At 50.1% G+C, this 8,358-nt stretch overlaps 1 pseudogene across 1 annotated transcript; it reads left to right on the top strand.

Annotated features, from left to right (window-relative positions):
• The first annotated feature begins 38 nt into the window (after positions 1 to 38).
• LOC308551077 (transcription factor SPT20 homolog pseudogene) lies at positions 39 to 6,600 on the top strand (annotated as a pseudogene). The gene is made up of 3 exons: positions 39 to 45; positions 1,310 to 3,963; positions 6,445 to 6,600. The product of its transcript is annotated as a transcription factor SPT20 homolog pseudogene (transcript).
• Positions 6,601 to 8,358: the final 1,758 nt, after the last annotated feature.

The following is an 8,358-nucleotide window of genomic DNA, read 5'->3' as shown; positions in this document are numbered from 1 at the left end:
ACTCAGCAAATTCCTGGGGACAGAAGGTGAACGGGACCATGGCTGGTGAGAAGCCTGCAGGAGTCTGGTCAGCAGCTAAGTTCATCTGCTCCAGTGGGGAGAAGGCAGTGCTCTGAATGGGAGCCGGAGCTCACGCTCACCTCATTAACTCGGGCTCCATTAAAGTTGGATATTTAGACTGGTGGACCCAAAGTGTGATCTAGCTACCCAGTCTCAGGCTTCGCCTGAATCGGGGCATGCGGAGGGGAAGAAAGAGAGTCAGGGGAAGATGTCTAAGAGCGTTAAACTGAACTGATTTCAAGCCCCCTTGAGTACTCCACAAGGGTACATCTGCTCTCCGACAGCTGATAGGCCGGGAGAAAATTATTCTTGAGGATTCCCGAACAAGGGCCATCTTTAAGGAACTCTCACTCGAGGAGTTTTTCACCCTATTTCAGTAAACTGTATCCACTATGTATGTGATTATCATCATTGCTACTGATTAAAAGGAGCACATTTATTTTATAGCCTGTAATTCAGGAGTTGCACCGAATTGTCTGGGATTCTTCTCATTTGTGAGACTTCACTACAAATATCACTCTCTCATCCTGTCTGCATCTAAACATCAACAGAGTCTTTTCAAAGCCTGTCCAAAAAGGCTGGCAGATTTCAAAGCAACTGAGGTCATGGAAAACAATGTCCCGTACATTCTCTAAGGCGCCATGTCACTCCAAATCCGCCACTGGGACTGGAGCTATGGTCTACGGCTACAGCAGTCAATTAAATTTGCTGCCATCACCTGGAACAAGAGTTCTCGGCCCTCTCAGCTGCAAAGCACCTTCCTAAAGAAATCCTTTACTCCTGGACTGTAATTCATAGACGATACAACCTACCTGCCACATACGTTATAAAAATTACAAAATGCCCTTATGTAAGCCATAGGGAGAGCAAGGGTGAGTACTTACGGACAAGGATGCCCTGCTGCGCGCCCATCTGTATGAAAACCGTCAGGCAGGAGGTCGGGGGAAGATTCCATGCAGCATCCCGGTGCCTCAGCAGGGCCCCCCGAATGCAAGAGCCACAGACGCGGCCCCTCTGGGGCGTGTTAAACTGGTGGACACCAGGCGCAGCCCTGCCGCTGAGGACAAGGGACTCCAGGGACAGCGAACAGTCCCTGACGAAGCGCTCGCCGAGAAAAGAAATGCACCGGCCACGACTTTCCCCGCAACAGCGTCCCCCCCAAAACTGCGGGGGGGGGGGATGCAAACCGCACCCAAACAGTGTGCGTGTGGTCGCCGGTTGCTTCTGCTTTGGCGAGCTCGCTTTTAAGGGGACACGCGAAGACAAGGTCGCGCGTGGCCCCGCCGTCCAGCAAGCAGCGTGGGCACCAGAACAGGAAGTGCGGCCTTTGGGCCCCCGCCCCCTGGTGGCGAGGACAGGCGACAGCGGGGCGAGGGCTTGAAGCCCGCCACCTGCCTGCAGAGAGCCGGCACGCATGCGCACAGAGGACGCCCCCTCAGGCGCCCCACACAGAGAGCGGGCTCCCACTTCCGGTGCGGCCGCGGACCACGAGGCGCGGTGAGGCGGCGGCTCCTGCGCGGCCGCTGCATGGACGGCGCGTCCCCGAAGCCGTACGGCGAGGGGCTGCGGGGCCGCGGGCCCTGCACGCCTGCTGCCCAGACAGGCGGGCCCCCGAATCGTGAGTATTTTGTGGATTGCTTTCGGGGCGGCGGGTCCCTCGGGGTGCGCTCTGAGGTGAGGCCAGGCGCTGCTCTGTGGAGGCGCAGAGTTCGCCGGATTCCGTCAGAGTGCAAGGAGGTACAGGCTCCGGGCACCAGCGCACTGACGTTTTCTCTTCTTTTAGGGCCCCCGCTCTGCACCGCAATGCGTGAAGCTTTAGAACGCGCCCTAGATCGTGCGGAGTGTGTTATTGAAAGTATCCGGCAGAGACGGGCTAAGAGGAAATGCGCGGCCCGTGGGGGGGAATCCCTGCATGAGAAGCTCTATGACATATACGTTGAAGAGTGTGGGAGAGAGCCCGAGGTTGCGGAGGAATTAACACGCAATGTGAACCTGTTAGAGAAGCTCGTCACGAGGGAGTCCCTGCCCTATTTAGTGGTCAGCCTGTACGCGGGAGAGGAGGGCTATTCGCTGATGCTCAGGGTAGAAAATAAGGCATATTCAGAGACCATCCGACTGCCTTATGAAGAAAGGGACTTTCTTGAATACTTAGATGCAGAAGAACTGCCTCCTGACTTGGTGGATCTCCTGGAAAAGTCTCAGGTTAACATTTTTCACAGTGGCTGTGTCATAGCAGAAGTGCGGGACTATAGGCAGTGCAGCGGTGCAGCACCCCGGGGTTACCAGAGCAGGCATATTCTCTTGCGCCCCACGGTGCAGACGCCAGCCTGCGATGTGCAGTCCATAAGCAGCGATGGCCAGCTTTGGACCCAGGAAGACAAAGTTCCCCTTGAGAGCCAGATGATCTTAGCTACAGACGAGCCCCTGTGTCTCGATCCTTCTGTATCCGTGGCCTGCACTGCAAACAGGCTGCCCTATAACAAGGAAAACCCAAACACTCCCGAAATGAGAAGGAACTTCCAGAGGTATTCTGCAGCCTCCGAGAACGGGCAGCAGGAGCTGTCTTGTAGTCCACCCCCTCCTGAGCTAAGGGCATGGGCCCCTGACCACGAAAGCAAAGACAGTCAGGCAGGCCAGCCGTATGACCTCGAAATTTCCAAAGCGGAAGATTATATAGATCTGTGGAATGAAGCGGCACGTGACTTGGAGGCCCTCTCTGAAATGGATTTGGCAAACGGTGTTGAAGAAGAGATGCCTATTGAGTATGGTGACTCACAACCAACAGTCTGGCCAGCCCAGGAGGTAAAAGATAGTTCTCTATTTGAATGGGAAGATGATGATCCATTCGAGAAAAAGCTGCCCTTCATGCAGCCTCTTAATGATCCATTTATCTCTGGAAATGGATGGTCACCTAAAAAGGTCACATGTGGGAGGAAGATGTCTCACTGCTACTCCGCCACAGATGACCATTCCTATAGTTCCATTTCTGGGTCAAAGACTGGCCCTAGGAAAGTACGCAGTCAGTCCAAGACATTGGTGCAGAAGAACACCAATTGTCCAGTCAGGGTGTCACAGGGCTCCGGTGGCTTCGCCAGTCTGAGCCACCTTTCTCCAGGGAAAGCAGCCAAGAAGCCTCAGGCCGTGTCAGTTCGGTCTTTAATACTGGGGACGGGAATCCAGCTCGCACGTCCACCCATCGGTCTTCTCTCCAACTCAGTATACAGTTCCTTAGGCAAAAGTGTTACTCCACAGCAGGCAAGCAGCTTTCGTGAGTCTCCATCTCCTGCCCCAGCTTCGGAGCCACCAAGTCTTGCCCAGAAATTGTCTGTGGACATGAACCACGTCAGCACGTGTCCTGCAGCCACCCTGTCCACTGCCAGCTCAGCACTTACGACCCTGGCCAACCCGGTCAAGGCCAGCTCCACTGGCCCCAAGCTCATCCATTTGATGGGCCCTGTTCACGTAGTCCAGGCCTTGGTGAGAAGTTCCAACCCCGTGCAGGTGTCTTCCCATGGGGCCAGCGCTCCTGCAAGAGTCAAGCCCAGCAGGGTGCCCTCAGGCCACCAGCCACAAAATGCAGGGCGGGCTGCACCACAGGCTCCTTCTCAAGCAAGTGTTCAGTATGTGGTAGGAAACGTTTCAGATCTCAAGCCCGTAGGTATAGTCTGGGTCCCACAAGGTTTGGACATGTCCAACATCCAGCAGCAGGTCCAGCAGCCGCAGCAGCTGCTTTGTCAGGTGATTCCAAAGCCACAAGATCAGCAGCCCCCCACTTCTCCCCTTCAACAGCCAGTGCCCCAGGCTTCAAGTGCACTGAGTTCCAGCAGACAGCAAACAGCCTTGTCTGCTCAGCAAGCTGCTGTTATCAACCTCAAGGGAGTAGGAAGTGTTCTGCAGCCCCAGGTAGCTGTGTTGTCTCAGCCTGGCTGTGCCAAAGCAAGAGCTGGGCAGAGTCTTCTCCAGCAGAGGGTCCAGCTCCCCTCTGCCTTCCAGCGGCAGCCGCAGCCGCAGCCGCAGCCCCAGCCCCAGCCGCAGCCGCAGCCCCAGCAGGTACAGTTTAGAATCTTGCAGCTTCCAGGGGCTGTGGCTAGAGCAGCAGCCCAAATAGCTCAGCCAGGTGGGGGCCTGCAGGGAGCATGCCAGGCCAAAGGCAGAAAGAGTGGGGGCCTGCCCGGCACCCCCAAATCCTGAGTCCTGCATTGTATTCTCTTTTGAAAACAAGGGCATCGACTAGAGTGAGTTCTGAGTTTTTGCTTCAGTCTGGCTTATTTTAATGTGTCAGTATTTTCAATTTAGATGTGCAAATTTTATACCGAAGCACAACCTGTGGTTTTTACATAGAAACTGGGTGATTTAATAACCTGGGATTGTTTTGCTTGTATCATTGTTTTGGTTGCTGTTGTTACATAGTGATTTCTATTTTAATGTTCTAAAGTATATCAAATCCACACTAGACTCAGACTCTGGAGCCTATTGTTTTTCTGAAACTAAATCTACAATATGGAGAAAGTTAACATTCTGTTAATTTAGCAAGACGAATGGGTTTTTAAAGTTTTGCTGAGTGAAGAAGCATATCACATAAAATGTACCATCTTAAGCACTTGAAAGTTGCATGTTGTGCAACAGGTCCCTGGAATTGTTCCATCTTGTCAAGTGAACCTGGCGCCTCCATGAGCACCAGCTGCCCCTTCCCTGGCAGCCGGCTGGCTAGTGTCTGCTTCCCTGAGCCTGACTGCTTTAGACACTTCCTGTGAGTGCAGTCATGCAGTACTTGTCTTGTGGCTGGCCTCTTGCACTTAGCATGGTGTCCATCCGTGTTGTAGCAGGCTACAGGAAGGTCACAGCTTTTAAATGTTTTCACTGTACAGAATGTATCCTGAAGGGACCTATGAAATGTTAGAAACATCTTTCAGAAGAATGTACTTTGGTATTTGTTTAGTTCAAAAGGTTTTTGCACAGTGTATGAGAATCAATTTTTACAAATGTGTGTGTGAAAAGTGTTAAGAGTACCAAAAATGATGTTCGTCACACCTATATGGAGACATGGGAGACCTCCCGATGTGCCAAATGGATTAAGGCAGAGCTGTGGGCGGGCCGGTGTCCCAGCCCTTTCAAAGGCTCGGTGGCCTCAGTGCCCACCACTGAGCCCAGCTCTCCTCCTCCAGGCTGCAGCCAAGGCCTGGGAAAGGCATTTCTGGGACGTCTTGTGTCCTCTCTTTATAAAATTATAGTTTTAGAAGCCTAGCTTATTTGCAGAAAAGTACACAGCTAAGCATCTGGAAATGAGTTGTATCTGTTTGCCTTTCCCATGTTCGCAGCCATGTTAGAGCCTGAAGCCGAACCCGGCCTCTTTCCTTTGTTTTCCCTTCCAAGGATCAGTGATCCGTTGTCCCGCAGCCCTGCTCCCTCAGCCCTTCTCTCCTCCTGGGGCGTTCCAGTGGCCTCAAAAGATCCCTGAGCTTTTCTGTTTGCTTTTCCCCTTCTTTGTATTGAGATGTAACTGAGAGAAGAAACAACGTGTGTGAGGTGTCCGGTTCAGTGGCATTTACTAATTTACAGTGTTGTGATGCCACCGTCTCTATTTCAAAAACATTTTGTCACCCCGAAGACATCTCTGTAACCATGAAGCACTTGGTTCCCATCCACCCCGCCCCAGCCCCAGAAACCAGCAGGTTGCCTGCTGTCTGGACGGACCACCCCAGTCTACACGGTTCCTGTGACGGGAACCATACAGTGTGTGGCCTTTCTCGTCTGGCCTCTTTTCCTTGGCATAATGGTTTTGAGGTTCGGCCACGTTGTAACGTGTCAATCAGCCCTTGATTCCTTTTTTTTTTAATTCTTTTTTTAAAAAATATATGTTTATTGATTTCAGAGAGAGGAAGGGAGAGGGAGAGAGAGAAACATCAATGATGAGAGAGTCATTGATCGGCTGCAGCCTGCAACCCGGGCATGTGCCCTGACTGGGAATCGAACCCCGATCGCCTGGATCCTAGGTTGACGCTCAGCCGCTGAGCCATGCCCGGCTGGGCTTGATTCCTTTTAATGTCTGGGTAACATCTGGTTGTTTGAATATGCCTCGTGTGTCCATCCACGCTCCACTGATGTGCACTGGCGCTGCTTCCACCTGTGAGATGCTGTGTATAATGTCGCAGTGCACGTTGTGTACATGTATTTGCGTGTCTCTTCTGTTTTGCTCCGTTACAACTTTGAAGGGCAACCTGTCTACATAACATTTGTTTTTCTGAGTGCACATGTATGTTTCTGTGCCTTTCGCTCTAACGAAAAAGAAGGACATTTGGTTTGGCATTTCCAAAGGAGATGAGTGAAGGGGCAGGCAGCCGTGAGTCTCACTCGAAGATTTTTGATCGACTTCAAACACCTCAGCTCTACCATCTGAGGGACACCGCGCCCGTCCGAGCTCCTGCAGCCCATCCTGGACATCTTTGGCCGTGGTACCCTCACTTTAAGAAGCAAACCAGTGCAGTGACCAGTGGCAAAGAAGAGTTTACTCCCGGCCTTGGGAACCAACCAGAGACCTGAACTCAGGCTCTCACCACATTTGATGTACTTCCTCTCTTTGCTGGCCTTGTGTAATGTGGCGCTCCCTTCCCTGGCAAGCAAATAAATTCAGCTTTGTTTCACATAAGCTTTTGTGGTCTTTGTTTATATCTTCCTAATGATCCCACCAAGGTTGGTACTTGATGGAGAGTCCTCTTTTAGGCTGTTAAGTGGCTGTGTTTTGTGAATAAACTTTTCATTCATATTAGTATCATGAGAACCTGGATGCTTTTCCCTACCTGTGGCTTCATCATTCATAGTGAGGTGGTTGTGGGAAAGCACGTGGCCCCAGAATGTTCTGACAATGATCAGAAAAGGTGGTCCGGGAGATTATCATCCAGAAAAATCCAGGTGGGCCCAGTACAGCAGGACATGTCTGGCAGCATTGGGGTCTCTGTCACAGGGTGGGAGTTTGGGAACAGAATTATATTCCTTGGGGATACTTGCAAGTGAAGGGAGCATTCTGGTTCTAGGTCAGCACTGTCCAATAGAAATATAATGTGAGCCCCATTTGTTATTTAAAATCTCCCTTTAGCCTCATTTTAATAAGTAAAAGGAAACGAGAAATAACCCTTAATAATTTATTTAACCCAATGCAGGCATACATAGGAGATAGTGCAGGTTTGGTTCCAGACCCCTGCAATAAAGCAGTCATCACAATAAAGCGAGTCACACAAAATTTTTTGTTTTCGCAGAGCATATTAAAGTTATGTTTACTTGCCCTGGCCAGTTTTGCTCAGTGGTTGGAGCATCGGTCCGAGGACCAAAGGGTCGTGGGTTCAATTACTGGTCAAGGGCACATACCTGGGCTGTGGGTTCGCTCCCCGCCCCTGGTGGGGGCGAGTGCGGGAGGTAACCAGTCGATGTGGCTCTCTCACATTGATGTTTCTCTCCCCCCCCCCCGCCTTCTACTCTCTGAAAAAGCAATGGGAAAAATATCCTCAGGTGAGAATTAACAAACAAATAAATAAATAAATAAATATGAGTTATGTTTACACTATTTGTAAGCTATTAACTGTGCAATAGCATTGTGTCTAAAAAAAAGTGTACATATCTTAATTAAAAATACTTTTTGCTAAAAAATGCTCACCATCATCTAGCCTTCAGCTGGTGGAGGGTCTCATCTTGATGTTGATGAAAACACATTATCTGGGAAGTGCAAGAAGTCCAAGTGCAGTAAAACCAGGTATGCCTGTATATCCTAGATGATCATTTCCACTCGTAATTACTATTTTAACATTCTTAATGAGACATTTTACATTCTTTTATTTTTACAAAATCTTCCAAATCCAGACTCTTACAGCCTGTCTTAATTCAGGTGGGAAATTTTCATCAGAAATACTTGATCTGAATTTAGATTTTTGTAAAATTTACAGTTGAAAATGTAGATTCACCTTACAAACTTTCTTAGAAGTTTTCCGATAATGGAATCAACTACCCATTTCGAAATTTAAATGAGTTCAATTAAGTAAAAGTTAGTTCCTCAGTCTTACTAGCCATGTTTCAAGTGGTCAGTAGCTGCATGTGGCTTTGGTGTTGGACAGTGCATTTCTAGAGGGACAAAGGAGCAAAGCAGGTCCAAGAGAGAGCCTCAGACCTGAGCTGGGTACCAGTTTGTTTATATATATATATATATATAATTGATTTCAGAGAAAAGAAGGGAGAGGGAGAGAGAGATAGAAACATCGATGAGAGAGAAACATCGATTGGCTCCCTCCTGCACGCCCCCCACTGGGGATG

This window comes from Miniopterus schreibersii, assembly GCF_964146895.1.
Source record: "Miniopterus schreibersii genome assembly, chromosome: X".
Lineage (NCBI taxonomy): Eukaryota > Metazoa > Chordata > Mammalia > Chiroptera > Miniopteridae > Miniopterus > Miniopterus schreibersii.
This window is presented reverse-complemented; position numbering and strand designations above follow the sequence as displayed.